This window comes from Scardinius erythrophthalmus (assembly GCF_964197995.2).
Source record: "Scardinius erythrophthalmus genome assembly, chromosome: 8".
Classification (NCBI taxonomy): domain Eukaryota; kingdom Metazoa; phylum Chordata; class Actinopteri; order Cypriniformes; family Leuciscidae; genus Scardinius; species Scardinius erythrophthalmus.
This window is the reverse complement of record NC_138228.1, coordinates 43,592,649-43,612,542: the sequence shown is the minus strand read 5'-3', so window position 1 is coordinate 43,612,542 and position 19,894 is coordinate 43,592,649. Positions and strand designations below refer to the sequence as shown.

Below are 19,894 nucleotides of genomic sequence, written 5' to 3'. Positions count from 1 at the left end.
GTTTGGAAACACATTATTTTTGCGACTGTGTTTAGAGCCGCTGTAAAATTCAAATCTCTGCACTGTTCAAGGATACGGCCCTTGTCTCAAAAATTGATCAGCACTGCATATTCCTCCCCGCTTCAGTTCCACACTGACAATCACTCCAGATAGAGATGTCCAATCATTCATTTATATTCATTTACTTTTTTTGTCTGCATTAAAGCAACATCAGAAATCCTAGACCGGAACATTGATCAACTCTGAAGGGTTCATCAGCAAACGGCTTTCAACAAAAAGCTCTTTTTTATTATAAAATGTATCTATACTACAAAACAACAGATGAGAGAGGTCAACTCTAAGTTCAGAAGTCGTCAATCTAAAGTGATAAAGATGAGCTTCCTTCTGCAGTTATTTGCATTACAATCTCAGTGAGGAAATCCAGGCTGACCTCAAACCTCTTTTTAAGTAAAACGAGACAGTGAGAAGTCACATGACAAAAGTCCACACAGCTAAAGATAATTAAAATGTAAATCATTAAGCCATTGTCTTAAACTTTTTCCATTCAAATGGTCACACTGGCTGACAGGGTAAGACTAACCTGCTTTCTTCACCAAGTCATTACACACACACACACACAGAGAGAGAGAGAGAGAGAGAGAGACGTTGTGTTTTCATGTTTTATGGGGACTTCCCATAGACAAGACAAGATGTTTAATGCTTTAGAAGGAAGTCTCCTCTGCTCACCTAGACTGCATTTATTTGAACAAAAGTACGGTAAAACAGAAATATTCAAGAGAACTGTTTTCTGTTTTAATATTAAAAAATAAATTAAAAAATAATGTTTCTTGATGCACCAAATCAGCATAATTAGAATGATCACTGAAGGATCATGTGACACTGAAGACTGGAGTTATGATGCTAAAAATACAGCTTTGATCACAAGAATAAAATACCTTTTAAATTATATTAAAATAGAAAACAGTTATTTTAAAATGGTAATAATATTTCAAAATACTGCTATTTTACTGTATTTTTGACCAAATAAATAGTCTTGGTGAGCATAAAACATTTTACATTTTGAATGATTCCAAACTTTATATATTCTTTGTGAAATGTATCTAATAATACTCTCCCTAAAGTGCAACCCCACCCCCCTCACACACACATAAAGGACTTCACCTCAGCAAACACCACACACCCATTGCGCGCACACACACACACACACACACACACACGTTGGGTTTCCATGTTTTATGGGGACATTCCATAGACTGGAGAGATTTGATACTGTACAGCCGGTGTATATTCTATCAACTAACCCCAAACCAACCTTCACTCTTCACTCGTCTTTCCTGTAAAGTGCAGTAAAGTATCTGTGCACCATAAAAACACTGCAACTTTTACACAGTGGAGAGAAAGAAGAAAAAGTGGGACAATACCTCATGCTACAATAGAAGACAGACTCATATCACCAGGGAGAAAAACAGAGTAAGAAAAAGGAGCCACATACACAAAGCCTGCATTCACAGAGCTGAAAGAACGCACTTATCTTCACCTCTGCTCAGCGCCAAGGCCAGCTCTCCCTCTCTCTCTCTCGCGCTTTCTCGTCTTCTGTCCAGCGCGCTTTGACGACGGTCTGACAGCTGAATGAAGTTACAGTGCCCGACATGCACGAGATTTTGAGCTGATATAAATCACGAGTGGCAAACTTTGAACCGCTCTACCTGTGTGGGTTCATGTGTGTCTGAGAGGGAAGGAGAGCAAAACTCCTCCCTCTTTCCCTCCACCTCTCCGCTAGCATGCCACGGCAGGTTTGCGGATCAAAGGCATCTCTCAGCCTCGCTCCTTTGCTCTGTCTTTCCCCCAAATCTCTCTTTCGGCTCTAAACTATATTGTAATTGCTTTTTAAGTTACTTCGCTGCTGCTGCTGCTGCTGCTGACTTCTCCATGACAGTAAACCCTTCTTTGTGAGCCTCTGCTACACCTGATTTACTAAATGCCCTGACCTCCGCTGGCTCATTCACACTCACTCCTCCTCCGTTCCTCCCTCTCTTCCTTTAATGAAAGATGACTGGCATGTACTTGGGAGAAAGAGGGGGGAAGGGTGTCACCTTCCAAATAACTGCTGCTGCATGACAAAAGATGGGTTGTGCAGGAATGCAGGAGTCTGGGAAGCTTTGCCTCTCCTCTGACCAGCGACATGATCCTGCAGAACAGACAGACGACGCGAGCCGGTGTAATCAAGCATTCTTATCAGACAATGAACTGGCTTGTTTTGTCATTCAGATTTCTACAGGCTCTCATTAGAAGCTCTTATCGCAGCAGATGGGCTGGAGAGTCTCTTAATCAAACACATCATCTCTACGCTGTAATCAGTATATCTAAGAGAATTGTGATTTCAATGACTGACACACTTCCGTGAGAAGGTTGGAATATACAGTAGTGACAAGAAGTGAAGTCCAGAGGGGTTAATTGTTTTTAATGACCCTACGAGTTCAATTGAACCATTATTGGTTCAATAATGGTTCATTATTTCCCAAAATATTGGGAAAGTATTTCAAATATGAGGGAAGGACAAAGTACTACATTTGGTTTAGGTGTTTATCTGGTAAAATTGTTTGGGGGAAAAAAAAGCAGCCCAGACAGCAACATAGTCTCGGCCCAGATCCGGGCCACATCTGGTACATGTGGATTCAACGCGTATACCAGATGTGGGCCGGATGTTGCTGTCTGGGATACAGCTACAGGTTTTATACTATGCACACACACACACACACACACACACACACACACACAAAATAAAATGCATAGAAAAACAAAAGGCTCACAGGAAAAAGCATTCATTGACTACAACATAATCAGTTATTAATATTTCACTGGTTCGCTCTTGTTTTTGCATTTGTTCAAAAATCATGTCTGCACAATTTGGCATGTTTCATTTCGTTGTTACAAATAAAACAATTGAATCTTAAGCACAACTATGCAATATGCTCACAAAACCTTTACCAATTTTAATGATATTTGAATAAAGGGTGAACGGTGATGATGTACATTTTCCTAGGCCAGACATGATTTTTGGCCATTACTGTACATTTGTTATCAGAAAAGAACAAACTGGATAAAGATATGAAATTAAAATGTTCCTGGTTTTATTTTGCAGTCCATCAGCATACATTAATCTAAAGGCCCATATTAAAGTTGTACATATACCGTTTCACAATGATAACATGTGAAATAACATATCTATGAAGCCCCTAAGGGTGATGGAAAAAACATGAGATTGGAGGAAAACATTTTTTTATTCCCATCTCATCTTTTTTTCCATCCCCATGTACCCTTATGGGTTCTGTACATACTAAAAAACATTAAAAACAGCATAATATTTTTTCATTTATTATTTATTTTATTAATAAAGCATATTTCCTGCTAGCTTTAACATCAAACAGTAGAGCGTTGGCGCTTGCAGCACCAAGGTCATGGGTTCGATTCCCATCGAAAGCAAGAACTGATAAGAATGTAAATGTGTACTTTGAAATGCAATGTAAGTCGCTATGGATAAAAGTGTCTGCCAAATGCATAATTGTAAATATTTAATTTATAATCAATTAAAACTCAGTTAATAATGCTAATAATAAAAACAACAAAATAAAAGAAGCATTAAAGATGGCTTAATAAAGTTGGTTACACTTTATTTGGTAACACTTTATTTTACAGTGCCCTTGTTGCATGTTACATGTACTTACCATAGTAATAACAGTAATTATGCATAATTACATGCAACTAACCCTCAACCAAATCCTAATCCTACCCTAACCCTATAGTAAGTACATGTAGTTGCTTAATATTACTCAGCACTTAAATATATAATTACACTGTAACAATGACACCTTAAAATAAAGTGTAACCCTTTATTTTAAGGTGTCATTGTTACAGTGTAATTAAACGAATAAGTACTGAGTAACATTAATTAACAACATGCACATACTATAGAGTTAGGGTTGCGATTTGTTTAGGGTTAGTTACTTGTGATTAAGCATCACTGACTCTTATTACTATAGTAAGTAATGTGTAACTGTGCCATCTTAAAGTGAAGTGTTACCATAAAGTTTGATAGTTTTATACATCTCATGTTTTGTACTCTAAAAGACACTGTTAGGGAAGTAAAAGGTGTTAAAATCACTTATGTGTGAAGTTGTACCTGTCAATGCAACGCAAACATTGTATACATCATGTGAATTGTCTAGTAATCATTGTCTGCACTTTGAATGTTTAGTGTCAAACTTGCACCAAGTTACAATGTTACAAGCAGACAACGCATAATCGTTCACCAAAACATAGTATAAACAGAGTCAACATATTAGCCAATACTATTAATCCAATCTACCAAACAATCCAATCTAATCACAACTGAGACATCAGGTTGCACCATGCATTGATATTTATTAATTCACCAATATTTTTATTGTTACTATCAGAGATGGTCATTCTTCTTTGACAATAAACTTCCTCAAGCTTTCTGCAGTTGTACTCAGGGTAAGATGACAGCCAAATTAATGTTTGATAAGTTAACACCTCATGTTTTCTCCTCATTAAGGAAGTAAAGGTCACTGGAGAAGCCTGGGGGGTGGAACTGGGAGGTGTGGCGGTAAACCAAGACACCATGGAGAGAGACACTACTAATCTATCACACCAAGGGGAGTCCTTTACATGGGATGGGGGGGGGGGGGGCATTGGGTTTCTCTAACAACTGTTTAGGCCACACACACACACACACACACACACACACACACACACACACACACACACACTACAACTGATGAATCACTTCACCTTATACAGTACACAGTGGCTACATAAACATGTCTCTTTTTGGCCCTTTTAGTTACTTTTTATTTGTAAATTTAGTGAGTAAAACTAATGAAAACATGCCCAGTTCATATTTTACCCAAACATCTCATTAAGAAAATAAAACCTACTTTTAGGAAAACTTTTTTTTTTTTTTGCATTGTGACTATTTTCATAACTTTGCACAAAAAACCCCACTGCATTATCATAACAGAGTTTTTTGTGCTTCTCAATACTTTCAAAGATTTACAATGTTTTATTATTTGCAATGATAATTATATAATTAGATTCTCATTAAATATAACTGTAATGCAATTCTTTTTATTTTAAGCATACATTATATACAGTGCAAATAGTATGCTGATGTATAAATGATTTGTGATTATAATTATCCCACAATTATTCTACAACCCGCCAAACTAAAAGTTTAGTTTTACTTGAAGAAATTGTGACAGAAATATATAACTCTTGTAGAATAGAATGTACTTCTCAAAGTAATAACAATACAATTTATCACACATTTTTGTTTAATGTTTTAATATAATTGTTACATTTGAAAACATTAATAAAAATGTTTTAGATTAATAGATTAATAAAATCAAATTTTTTATTATTCATTTTTAATTAAACCATTAAAATGGAACCCATAAACAATAGAAATTTAGGAGAAAATAATGCAAAAATATTACATTTTAGATAACATCTAAAACCTATTTTAAATATATACACATCTACACATCCAATTATTGTTACGTAATACAAAAAAAGAAAATCATAAATTCACCATACAAAAAAAGTAATAAAAATACCATTTCTCTTTTGATTTTGGGATTAACAAATAGTAAGACCTTAAGAACACAGCATGCTGAATGAATCCTGAAATGTCACAAAACCTGCATTGCACATGAGTGGCGCTACCCGACGCGTCGGCACATACGAGTTTACGTCTGCGACAGCTGCATATTCTAATCCTTGTGAACAAAATATCACAATCTCTGTGACAAATTCACTGAAAAATAATGTCTGGTGAAACCCAGAGATTAGCATTTAAGGACTAAGCGCTGGTTTAGCCATTGTGTGAGGGATAAAACTGAATCATCTGGAGCGTTTCCTCTGTTGTCCCCTGCTATATCCACTAAAACACTCTGCATGACATCTGCCATTTGAATTTATTCACAAACTTTCTCTTCATCAGTCTTCCTCTCTCCCAGAATACAGACACCAGCACATTTTATGACTCATGGAGTGGTGTAGGAAGGAAACGATGTTAACAATGCCAACCTGCAGTGAAAACACTCCCTAATCCTCTTCTCTGAGTGTGAACAAACTCACGAGCGCCGTCAGGACAGACGGCTTTGACACGACCACTACAAAACAACGAGAAATATAATACCTAGTCCACCACAGAGGATTTACACAGGTCAAGAGGTCAAAAAGTCTCCAAAACAAGTGGCATTGTGCTTTGCCTGCGCTCTCCGTGGCTGATGGGAACAGAATATAGCGTGAGGACTATGAGGTGTTGTTGTGGGTGCGAGCGAAAATGATCGATACTGACACACACACATAAAGCTGATGGAAAAGCGACAATTTATTTAGTCCTGACAAGTGCAGGATGAGACGCAGGAGAGGTGGGCTTACGGGTTAGCAAATTTTACTAAGTGCTGTCTCTCTTTGGCCTGCGGTCACCCCAATCTCCGGCTCCAGACAGCTTTTCTAAATAGAGTTTCACACGAACGCAGCGTCAGCTTCTGGCATCCCGAACGGCGACTGTATCTGAGAGCTCAGACATGACTGAAATAACATAGACATCATCTTACCTCCGCCTGCACTCTGCTGAGTGAACTTAATCAGTTCTTCATACACCCACACGTCCACACCAGAGTCTTATTATTCTCTCTTAAACGAGAGAAAACGTCTCATTAAGCAAACAGCTTCGATATAAAGAAAAGAATGTGCTCTTTGTCCCTATGTCTCTTACTGATTGGGCTAATTACACTAATTAATAAGGCCGCTTCTTGAAATGTTGACCATAGTTACCAAACATGTTGCCATGGTGTTGGGGGAGGTATTATGAGAGCTCAGCAGCTGATTGGCCAGTGCAGGGTTCTCACTTCCTAGAATATTCCATGAATTATCCAGTCATGATTACTGGGTATGGATATCTAAAAAATTATTTTATAAAAACTTCACTCACAAAGTTATGGAAGCTTGTTTCTGGCAGCAAATAAAAAATTAAAAAGGTAAAAGTGACTTTTTATCTCGCAATTCTGACTTTTTTCTCACAATTGCGTGATATGAACTCGCAATTGCAAGTTATAAAGTCAGAATTGCGTGATATAAGCTCTTAATTGCGAGTTATATTTTTGACTCACAATTCTGACTTTATAACTCGCGATTGTGAGAAAAAACAGTCAGAATTGTGAGATCAAAAGTCGCAATTATCTTTTAAATTGTTTTATTCCGTGGCAGAAACAAGCTTCCATACAAAGTGCAGTTGCAAGTGGATGAAATATCTACAAGCTGAGCATAATTACAAAAACATTCAATATATGAATTTTCTATAAAGTTTCCAGGCCCGGAAAATTCTCAGATGTTTCCAGATGAAACCCTGTCTGGGATGAAGATGAAAACACTGAGCATGTGCTCAGTATGACAGATGGAGATCGTTTGTGTCTGTATTATATATTGGCACGATGATTCTTCTGACCTTCTCACGCCCCACAAATAAAGGGTTAAAGGTCACATGTAGCTGAGGGGTGTGAGAAATTTCTGTGGTGAAGCCATCCATTAGCTCAACATCCCTTTCATCAGCGAAATGTGACCTTTAACCCTTATTGCTGGGGGATTAAAGGTCAGAACAGTCATCGTATCAATAACTGCAAAACAGTGCCAACGGCGACCTTTCGGCGAAATTATATTACGTTGCTTCTTGAATATTTCGCAACTCTTTTAAAGTCCAGTAAGTTGCACTTAAAGCACGTTCAGTTTTATCTGCAACATTTAATTATAGTTTTTTGTTGTATATATCGAGGCAGTTTGGAAATGTAAAGGTAAATTCTATATCGTGTTTGAAAATAACATACACTAAACTCTACTCTAAACCTAACCAATAGTTTTAAAGTCACCATGAAATCATAATGGAAAAATATTATTTATGAATGGGATACTGCAGTGTTCGTTTTAAATGATTTATCCGTGCACATCATTACTTTTTTAAATTCACGTGCCCTCATAATCTTTAATATAAATAACTTCCTCTTGCAGTGACATCTATTCTCTGATGATGTGTTTATTGGCGCGAGGGCGGGACAACCTGTCACTCACAAGATCGACCAATAGCAAACCACAACCATCTAACCATTTAATCAATTTCCCATGGACAAAATCAAGTTCCAAAGTGTAAGTTGCAACTTCCGTTTCATGCTATCTTTAACAAAAGCAAATCATTGCTATTTTAGGGGCCGTTCACATGTTGCATATAAAATAACGTGTGGAAAACAAAGAAGTTTCAGCAAAGGATAAATGGATTTTCAGCCTTTCATATTTGTGGAGATGAGAAATAAAAAACCCATCCTGTACAGCTATGATCAACTGTTCATCCATCTCGGCTGAGCTTTCGATGTTGTTACGGAAACGTCAAAGGTGCAACATATGATGGCAGAGCTTTCAGCTTATAGATTCCCCTATCCTAGAGAGAGTGAAGTGCTACTAAGTGCTAATGTGGATTTCTGTCTAGATATGTATTAACATTTTGCAAAAGAAAACCTCAAAAAGGTTAATTATAGATAAAGTAAGACAGAAACACATCCGTTCACCGGTCATTTTCCTTAGCTCTGGCAAAGGCAAGTTTCAAATCAGTGCTTCTCCCTGGAGACTAGCGCTAAATTAATCCCCTATCTTAGCGCCATCTACTGTTTTAGAAGAGGATGTTGCTCAACTGCATTTGTGAGAAAATCTGCCTGGACACATTTGTGAGAAAATCGAGCCGAGAGATCTCATAAAAAGCCAAGTGTCTCACAATCATAACAGACAGATGCATTTGTATGCACTAGATTTGGTATTTGTTCAAAGCTTACATGCAATTTGTAGGATGGTTTGTATTTATTTGTGAAATATTATCTAGGCTCATTTATTTATATTTGTAAAACACAATCCATATTTGTCCACATTTTCGCTCAAATTTACCTTTGTACTTGCACATTGCTTTCTGTTCGTTTGCGAGTCGAGTTTTCCTTCGCAAAGCAGATCGAGTTTGTTTGCAAAAAGCTGGATTTGTTTGTTTAAATATGGCACAATATTAACTCCATAGACATAATCTATTATTGGCCGACATTTTAATTTTCATATTTTAATGATAATAAGCCATTTCATGGGCTCTGTTTTTGTTCACATTTTAATTTTCATTCACGAACGATCAGCATATAGGCTAGATTGTGCATTATAAACAGAGACTGTGGGTCACTTTTCAGGTTTCATCATGAATATTTGTCCAATAAATCGCAATAAGCTTTGTGCTTTGTTACTTTTGATATGAAAAAAAGTCTCAGCTTTCAAATTCTGTTAATTCAAATAATAAATGCAGTTTTGGCGCTCTTTAATGTAGCGCGGGAGATCACTAGCGCCTCAGTTCAAGCGAAGTGCGAGTGAACGCGACCCTCCCTTCCTCTTTACTACGTTACAGAACGAAATAAACATGAATGAACATCAGAAAATACGTTGAAAGATACAGTCCAACTTACCGAAATCCGTATCATGTCTATCATGCAATTGCTCTCATATGCAGAAAGACGTCAATAAAACATAGACTGTATGTCACGTAATTCAGAAAAGCCATTCTTGAAAGTCAGCAAGAGCGCACTCGCCACCAAGTGGACAGTAGTGAGAATAACAATTACAAGTTACAATCAGATCACCCTCGGTGTATCTGTCAAAATGACGGACGGCATTCAGATTTTTCCGTCAATGCTAAAAAAATTTTTCAGTTAATGCGACCTCTGACTGTGGCTGTGGAGGCTTTGGAAAGGCATACACACATCACGTCTGAGGCTGTGGCACTGCTGGACGTCTGCTGTGACCTTCTGAGAATTAATCATGACCACTTACGAGGAATTTCTTTTGTTCTGGTCCCAGATGGTGTGGTGCAAGATCCAATCAGACTACATGGGCTTCACAGCAAAAGTCAATACATACATTCACAAGCTGTTTAAAAAGACTATTGTATAAGAATGAGTCTGCAGTCTTGAAGGTCACGTGACTTTCCATCTCAACCTGAGCAGATCTTAATCCATATCCTTATGTATTCATTTTCCACAAAGAAAAGCTGAAACCGCTCCTACATAACAACAGTGTTTTGAATCTGGGGGTTTGCGCAAGCAGCCTGGCCTTTCAACTAGGAAAATAGAAAGCAGGTTGTGTTGTGAGCAGGGGAACGGGAAGCTGCCAATATTATTTTCACCCCGATTTTGGGTTGACTATCTATCTAAATACTCGAAAGCACGCTACTTCTCTGGCTGCTGAGACTAACTCGCCTCTTTAAATCTTCTCGATCTCTCTAGCCAACCAAGGCCTATATGTCTCCCAGTTTCATTGCCCACAAAATAGCAGGAGGCTTCACACACTCACTTCCCCTCACAGTAAACACACCCACGTTCACGGAAACAGCACATGCATTTTAATAACAAACACTGAGCTTATTCTGCATCTGTGACATCATTTAACCTGCCTTTGCATTATTCATGAACCTGTTTGCACATAAAAATACGAACAGGATAAAAACCGAGAGGGAGCTGTCATGTCTCACACTGTCATCTCTCATTTACAAACAGAATCTCTAACTCACTTTCACCACTACACATCAATAACATACACACACACACACACACACACATACTTCAGCTCAGATGTTGAAGGATTTTGCTGGATCTCAGAGGAGCCAGTTAGCATTAGCAGGAAAACCAGATATGAAAGCTTTTTTGGATGCCACCTTGTGTTTGAGGATACATTACTGAGAACTGGGTGTGATATGTTTTCTAATGAAAAAAATCATATGTCAGTGCTAAAATAGACAGCCCTCTTCAAAACAAAACCTAATTCACTGGACTAAACCATGAACCAAGAAGAAAAAAAATTCTATGCACTTTTACGGGTTCTGACCTTATATCTGACCATATATGTTGTTGTATTTGCTGTTATTTTTAAATTGTTTTTATTGATATATAAATTATTTAAATGTTTTATTAGCCCTATTTTGTTGTTTTCATTATTATGACTATAAAATAAATACAACTCAATAAAATAAAATAAATTATTATTATTATTATTATTATTAATAGATTAATAGGATAATAGAAATGATTATACAGCAGTAATATGTGTTTCTGTGGCGCAGCTGCTACATGGAAAGCCATTAGCAACACAAAGGATAAAGTGTTTTCCAAATGCGTAAAAACCATTACGCATTTATTGCTGTTGTGATTTGGTCAATTTCATTTAACCTTTTTGCATAAAACTGAAGGAAGAAATTTTTTAAAAGATACTTTTAACCTCATAATTAGTCACGCATTCAACCAGACTGTCAAAGCTAATTAGCCAAGCCTTGACCTCTCGACTCAGACTATCACCCGAGATGGTCGAGTTCAGTTCGCTTTAAAGGAGTCTGAGTTCAAGTTCAAAAACTCTCTGAGAGATCATATGCCAGTCAAATGCTTCGAGGAGTTTGTTCTTCAATTATGTGAGAGAAAGAGTAGGGAACGCTCCTTCCACTAAGTCACAGCTGAAAGCCCCATAAATTGACCTGGAACGGCTAGAAAGGCATCTGCTTCTGTCTCTTTTTCGAAGACATTTGCATAAGACACTCTGTTTGAACTATAATTTGATCAGAGATGCATTTCAGGCTAACGGTGCAAAATTTCATCAAATTATGATAAAGGATGACAGCAGCAGCCAAATCCCAGCGGGCCACTATCTATTTTCAGAAGGTATACTGTAGGTTAACAGGGAGTCATAAGATCAGGCCGGCAGCATTTTCACCAATGGTTCCCCTACTCTTCTACTTTCTCGGGGGGACAAGAAGAGGTTTTTTTGTGTGTGTGGATGAAAAAGTGTGAGTGTGTTGTACTAAAGTGTGTACTCCATGGCACTGAGAGCTTTCCATTAGGGGAGCATGAATCACAGTGCGTTCCCCTCCTCTTCACAGCCCTTCAAAACAAAGTGATCTCCAGTAGGCTCATCTGAACTAGCTAGTGCAATCTCTCATTCTGTCAGAGACCGCTCTGCTCCACACCAGCACGGCCCTGGGACAGTCTTTACAGCTTGCATCTGCCACGCTTATCCGAGTTTGGTGCCGAAGGCCTAAGCAATCCAATTCGGCGTTGAAAGAGAGCACCACCAGGTATTAACACACGGTGTACAGAGGAAGACTGGGATAAAAGTTCCTGAAATGGCTATAAAACACCCCAAAAAAGCATATCCTCTTTTAAACCCTAAGGGTTTTGAGACTGAACATGATTTATTTGGTCCATTTTATGGCTTTTCTTGCACCCGCAGTACACCTCGTGGGAGAGCAAGAAGGTCTGCTGACTCACAGGTGGGGGTTAAAGGTCAGAGCAGGCCGAGGTCAGGCTACAATTGGATGTCAAGAAACTCGTGCTCAGTAAGCTTCTTAACTATCTTGATGGTTTCTCTTAGCCTGGTTCTACCAGACCCTCGTACATTTCATTTGTACAGAGAGTCTGGCTTCTCTCCATTGACAAGCGTTAACTTCTTTGAAGGCGGGTATTCTGTTGAAGTTTAAAACTATTGAATCTGCCCAGAGCCACTCTGGATCTGCTAACCTTTGGTCGTGACGTAACCCTACAACTCAAACTAACGCACGACATCAGCGTCATCGCTCTCAGCCATTCCCTCTGTTCGCCGATTGGGCCGCCAAAAAATTGGCCGGAGAAAACCAAAGAATACACCACGATCCCAGACGTAGTACTGAAGGGAAATAAAATTGAGCGGAAGTACACAGGAGGGCGGAGCCAGGCTAGGTTTCTCTATGATAGAATTTAAAATAAATGGAGAGCAAATGGAAAATCCCCAATAATCTCATTTGTTTCTCCTTTAAAGTTCCTTTAAAACAATTTCAACATTGTCCACAATGAAAAGTCAGAGACTGAACTCAACAAAGTTCTTGCTTACCAAACAAAACTCTCTCAGTTGTTTCTATTTTATTTCTTCTAAGGAATTTTAGGAGGAACCTGGGATAAAGTTGATACTTATTAAAACTTACTCCAAATCTCCTGAGCCATTTGTGCAATTACATTTTCCTCAGGAGTTGCATCAACTTTATATTCTTTCAAATTTGAGATACCTTCCGACCAGCACCTGCTTGCATATTCATTTTTTTATTGTTTACACAATCTTCTGCTGATTTTATTGTCATTTTTCATCTTCGTCTTCATGTAGTTATTAAAAGAAACAGTCCAACGGTGAGCGTTTCCACCAGTGAATTCCAGGCACATGTGCAGACACTTACATTTGTTGCTATTGCTACTGGTTGCTATTTTTGCCAGACACATGTAATAATAATAATAATCATTTCTCTTTTTGAGTTATAGAAGAAATCTAAACATTGTCTGCAAAAGTCTAGGGCCTTATGATTATCGCAATGCGGAAAAAGCGGACCGAATTGCGAAATCCGGTCATAAAAATGGAATTTGCCAAATTTCACAGGGGACTAATTCTCATGTTTGCTGAACTTTTAATAAATTGTTGTTAAATATCCAATATAGCAATCAGATTATGTTGGCGGTTGTTTTTGAAAGGAAAATAATACTAAAAACAATACAAAAAAAATTGAATAATGGTTACTTATACTTACTGTATACTCACTGTATATGAAGAGTTCAGATGCAAAAGCCTCTAAGTGCCATCTGAAATTTTCTTCTAGAATGATCATTTTTATTAAGCTCGTTAATTTAAGTTCAGTAATTTCACTTAAATGACAATAAATAGGTAATTTTCATTGCCATTTAAGTGAAATTACTGATCTTAAATATACGAGCTTGATAAAAATGATCATTCTAGAAGAAAATTTCAGATGGCACTTAGAGGCTTTTGCATCTGAACTCTTCATATATAGATTAATTATTTTTTTTTTATTATTAAATATTACATTTTATACATGTTTTAATGTATTAATATTTTCTTACTCCTCATTACAAAACAGATTACCAAATAATTTTTTTGGGCTAGATCCCAACAATTATTTTTATCAGACAAATAATACTCAATACTTCTTATATAAAGGGTTTACCCAGTTTTACTTAGTTCAATTCAGCATTTAAGTGGCTTTTATAAACGTGCCTTAGAAATAATTACTGGTGTGCATCTTGAGACTAAACAATAGCAGTGACATACACTGTTAGACTTTTCTGTAATTTCTACAGTTATTTACTTTAAATCCCCCAGTATTATACTGCTATTTCTCTTTACAGTAAATAACTGTGATTCCCATTGCATCATGGGAATTTTCTGTGACGTCTAACACCACATACAGAGACTTACTGTATTTTTTAAATTTGCTGTATACTACTGTATTTGACGTAACTGCCTCTCTGGCTGGCAACATTCCACCGGGCTTTTTATTTCCTAATTTTTGCCTTACACCTCGTGTCTACAACGCTATAATAGCCAGAGGCTGTCTATATTGGACACATTGAAGCGACTGGACCTTTAAATGCAAACCTGTTTGTCCCTTGTCAGAAATAGCGCGAGCGCTTGGACTCGTATCGGACTACGTCAGAAATATAACGGCCGCGGCGCATCTGTCTGGGATTTGTCGTGTCGCGTCAGAGCATCCAGTGTAGGTAATGGGGTCTGTGTTTTGTTGGATCGCGACGTTCGTGTCTGGCCCGGGGAAGAGACGGAATTCACTTCACCGAGAGAGAGATCAGCAAGCAAGGTAAAAAAAAAAAAAAAACCTTCTGTGTGTGTTGACAGGATTGTGCCCAGTTTAACCTATGATATAACGTTAACGTTAGCCTAACGTTACTCGTCGTCAACATGGCGGTAACGAACTTTACCATGGTAACGTTAAACTGAGCTAACGTTCAATTTTACACACTTTGTTAGATTGAATTGTGAATATGCCAACGAGCAACGCGTTTACATAAACAATAAATGTGAATAAACTAATGTGAAATTCTGTTTATAGCCTAATGTTGGCCTACTGATGAGAACCTTTATAGTTTTAGCATTATTTTTCAAACTATACCATATTATAGTTTTTTTTTAATGGAATTTAATATATACTTCCATTTTTGTGTTTAAAGGCAACTGCAACAAAGCGCCAATTCGCGCCAGTGACTTCTAGCAAGATTCCAGAGGTAAGTTAGGCCAGCCCAGATTTGTGATATATTTTGAGATAAGTTTGCTGAAATGATTAGCATACGCTATGTGAAAATTGCTTTGAGCCACTGGTGCAGACTAGGTAGCTTACAATATCTTATAAAATCTCTATAAACTTTATATCAAATAAGTGACCTTTGCATTATGTCTAATTTTATTACACAGCAAATGAACCAATCAGAAGATGGACCATTGTCTTTGTTCAGTCTCACCAGATAAATGTATCCAGGTAAACACTGCAGTAAAACTCTCACTAATTCATTCATACCAAATCTAGCATTCTATTCAACTTAAGTTTATATTTTTGCATTATTTTGATATTTTATTAGCCAGAAGACTCTACCATTGCAGTCCCACCTGACTAGGAAGGTCCTAATATCAGCGCACAGGTGGGTTATACTGGAGGAAGGAGAACGATCATCACACAGTGATTTCTTGCATGTATCTTACTGTGTATTTGTCTCAAACAGGTACTCCTTCACTGCAGACAAGCTAAAATGGGCTAAAATCATCGATTTCAGTCGTTTTTTCTATGGATCTCAGCATTTTTGGACGGAATTTAGGATTTGTAAGTATTAAAATTTAATCTGGCATAATTTAATTTAGTTCTTTTGTATGCTATTTATTGACAAAAGCTGTTTACAAATATATATTCTTAAGTTTTTGTGAAAATAATAAATAAAAATTAAAAAAGGAGGTTAAAAATAATGTGACTCTAATATTCTCTCTCTCTCTCTCTCTCTCTCTCTCTCTCTCTCTCTCTCTCTCTCTCTCTCTCTCTCTCTCTCTCTCTCTCTCTCATATAGTTTTGGAACCGGGATCTCCTCTGAAGGACTGAGTACATTTGTGTTTGTGGGCACGCATGCTGACCAGGGAACATTCTGATGTTGTCAATCAAGTTCTGAACAGGAACCAATCTTTGGAGAAGTTCATTTATTCACAAAGGTGGACAAAAACATTGTGTTGGCTTTTTAAAGATTATTTTGATGATGATTTTTACTCCTATGCTGTAGAAAAGATGGAGTAGACAGTCAGACATTGATAATAATAAGAAATGTTTCTTGAGCATCAAAGAGACTTCTTTCAAAAACATTAAGACACTTAAATACTTCTTTTGGCCACCAGTGTACATGAATCCAACACATTTTTGGAAATAAGTGAAATTATTTTTAAGGTGGGGTTATGTGTCTTGTATTGTGAAAAGAACTGTGTTTTGTCCTGTTTTGGACATTTCCTTTTTGAATGCTTAATGTATTTATATTCTGCAGTTTTATGAATGTAATGGTTGATATTTCATTATAATACTTGTATAAGCTAAACAACCAATGACTCTACATTCATTTAGTCAAATGCTAATGTTTTGTTTATGGTTTTATGTATGTTTTCAAAAATGTTTGCAGTGAAGGACAGCACATAATGTGTTAATTTAACACGTTTACACATCTTTGTGCTAACCTCTCTGACATATTTACTTTGTTAAAATCATTAACACAATGAATGAGTTAAAATTAACACAAAAAAATGTTGTCTCTAAACTCACCCATTAATGTGTAAAAATTTCACACATTATTTCCAGCATTGGCATGTTTATTTTGTGATATATCCGAAATGTTTTAAATAAAAAAATGGTATTTTGTGGTAACTTTGTCTAATTGGTTTGTATGAAAGTAGTACTTATGTAGGATAAAAATAAAATTAATCATATATCAAAATTATCAAATCTAATTTATATTTAGTACAAATAAAAATAATTACAGTAGTGTACTGATTAGCTTCGTTTTTACAGTAATGCACTGTACTGATTAGCTTCGTTTTTACAGTAATGCACTGTATTTACACAAAACTGAAATACGGTTTGGTACTGTAACTCTTAATTACAGTAACTTACTGGCAACAGTGTTGCCAGTAAGTTACTGTAAAAAACCCTTGAAAAGTCTAACAGTGTATTGTAAGATTTGTCAGTGCAAGTTGCTTCCAGTTAAAACATCTCAAACATGCATTTTAGTCTGAGACTATCTTAAGCCTTGTCTGTGAAACCGGGGGTAAATGTATTAAATTAATACTGTTTAATTTTAAATTATATAAAATATAAAAAAAATTACATATGCATTTTACATTATAACAAAAATTCAGTGCACCAAACAGATTTCATTAGTTGTATAAGTTGTACAAGTTTACTTACTTCAATTAATTAGACATACATTTTGATTACTAAAATCAGTCAAACAGAATCCAGAAAAATTAAAATGGGGAAAAAAAAGGATTACAGAACATTTGAAATTAAAAAAAATTATAATAATAATTTGGGGAAAAATAAAACAGATTCCATATGGCCCTGCAAGTCAGAGAACTCAAACATTTACATTTCATCAAATTCTTCTAAGTTAAATGATCTGTGTTATGCGGTCCACATAATTTGATAGTCTCAGTTGTCAATTTGTATTTCTAAGATATAAACCTGGGATAAAGGTGATACTTGTATGAAAAATAAGTCCAAGTCTCCTCAGCTGGAGGAGTAAGCTCTGAGCAATAACATTTACCTCTGGGAACCAGCAAGACAGAATTCATCACAACTTTTTCAGTACGTGTAAACAGCATGTTCTTCCTGGTAAAAAAAAATTGGTCCTTTCTGGTTCCCAGAGAAAATTTGTATTGTTCAGAGGTTGATCTTGCATTACCAGCACTAACCCACACAGACCGACCTGGACCAGCATATAAATGCGTGGCGGTGTAAGCTGCATGTCAGCAGGGTTCTCTGCCCCCTCTCAGGAGCCCTTTATTGTTTCTCAGCCTCCTCAAAGCCAATTGTAGGCCATGGGCTGTGGTCTGCACAACCTCCACACACGCTAATTCTCTAGCAACCTGCCTACACACTCTCGAAACATCAGAGTGTGGTGTTCAAGGACAAAATCACGGTGTTCTTTTTAATGAAAAAAAAAAAAAAAACTTTTAGATGAACGGTCAGCTGCTTCTAATACATCAGTGCTGAACATTTCGATATCTGCTTTTGCCTGACAGTGGATGTAACATGAACCCGGCTTGACCGGAGACCAGGGCCGTGCACAGACCTTTTGAGGGGCATGTGCTGAAACTGAAAAAGGGCACCCCCCTCCCTTTTTTTATATCAAAATTATTTAGTAAGCCTACATAAAAGGAAGAAATGGTCACGTCTTCATGACAAATTCAATAACACAAAATAATAGTCTCAAAAGCTTTAGATTTATTCACGATTAATAACAACCATAATAATAATATAGATAAACAGGGTTTTAAGGGCCTCTTAACCTAAATACAACAGCAACCTTCTGTTGCTCTTGTGTACTCCGTCTTTTTTAAATTGCATAGAAATATATGTCAAAAATACTTGACTCATACATAAACATGTTAACCAAATAATACAAATTAGCTTACAAAACCAAACAGAATAGCTAAAAAATTCTGTTTTTTTTTATTGAACTTTATGCACTTTTTTATGAACTTTGCAGATATATATATATATATATATATAGAGAGAGAGAGAGAGAGAGAGAGAGAGAGAGAGAGAGAGAGAGAGAGAGTTCAGATGCAAAAGCCTCTAAGTGCCATCTGAAAATTTCTTCTAGAATGATAATTTTTATCAAGCTCGTATATTTAAGTTCAGTAATTTCACTTAAATGACAATTAATAGCTAATTTTCATTGCCATTTAAGTGAAATTACTGAACTTAAATATATGAGCTTGATAAAAATGATCATTCTAGAAGAAATTTTCAGATGGCACTTAGAGGCTTTTGCATCTGAACTCTTCATATTCTCTTTTTTAGCTATTCTGTTTAGCTAATTTGTATTATTTGGTTACCATGATTATGTATGACATTGAGAAGAGGGGAAGGTAGAGCAATGAGTCAAGTATTTTTGACAAACTATTTTGAAATATAATTTGAGTAATTATGTCCAAATCAATTCCAGCTTATAAGAAACTATAGCCATACCTTTACTATATCCAACATGTATCCGCCTACCTGGCAAAAATTTGATACTGTGCTGTGGAGGACAAGGGATGTTGGTCTCTTGAAGGTCTCTTATTCACTAAAAATATTTCACAATATTACTGTTTTTGCTGTATTTTGGATCAAATAAATGAAGCCTTGGAATGAATTACATCATGAATTACATTCTGCATGATACAATATAAAGATTTCACAGTGATCTTCTGTAATTTTTTTTTTTTTTTTTTTTAGTTACTACTACAACATTACTGTAGTAAAACCATGTTTTACTACATTTTATACATGTGAGGATGAGCGGAGAGTATAGAATAATATAGATTAAAAATTAGCTAGATAGCGAATACATGCATATTAACAGCCTTGAATTAACCATAATTGAATATTATTACCATAACATGATTAGCCTAAATGTTAATAAATTAAGTGTATCAGCAATCAGAAATCAAAGAAGAAATTTCTTAGAAATATGTTACCTAGGTGATGAGGATCGCTTTGTGTAAGTTCCAGTACGAAACAGCGCGGGGGCGCACCTGTTATGATTTTCCGATGTTAAAAACAAATTATATGTTGTTGTATTACTTATCAATATATAGTTTTTGACCAGCGAATGTGTGCAAATGTGCATTTTTTTTGTCCGTCATTAATACGGCGCAGGCGGTAGGCTATCACATTACATTTTCATCAACA

The 19,894-nt window shown here is 36.5% G+C and overlaps 1 protein-coding gene across 8 annotated transcripts in view; it reads right to left on the bottom strand.

Annotated features, from left to right (window-relative positions):
* Positions 1-19,894, bottom strand: part of large2 (LARGE xylosyl- and glucuronyltransferase 2) — a 125,500-nt gene that overhangs the window by 27,607 nt on the left and 77,999 nt on the right. The window contains exon 1 of one of the 8 annotated variants that reach the window (XM_081373301.1): positions 1,538-1,671. The exons of 5 other annotated variants lie outside the window; for them this stretch is intronic. The gene's annotated coding sequence lies outside the window, so the exon portion shown is untranslated. Of the gene's footprint in view, positions 1-1,527; positions 1,672-19,894 lie in introns of those variants that run through there. 2 more of the 8 variants (XM_081373303.1, XM_081373302.1) reach the window with 2 other exon arrangements.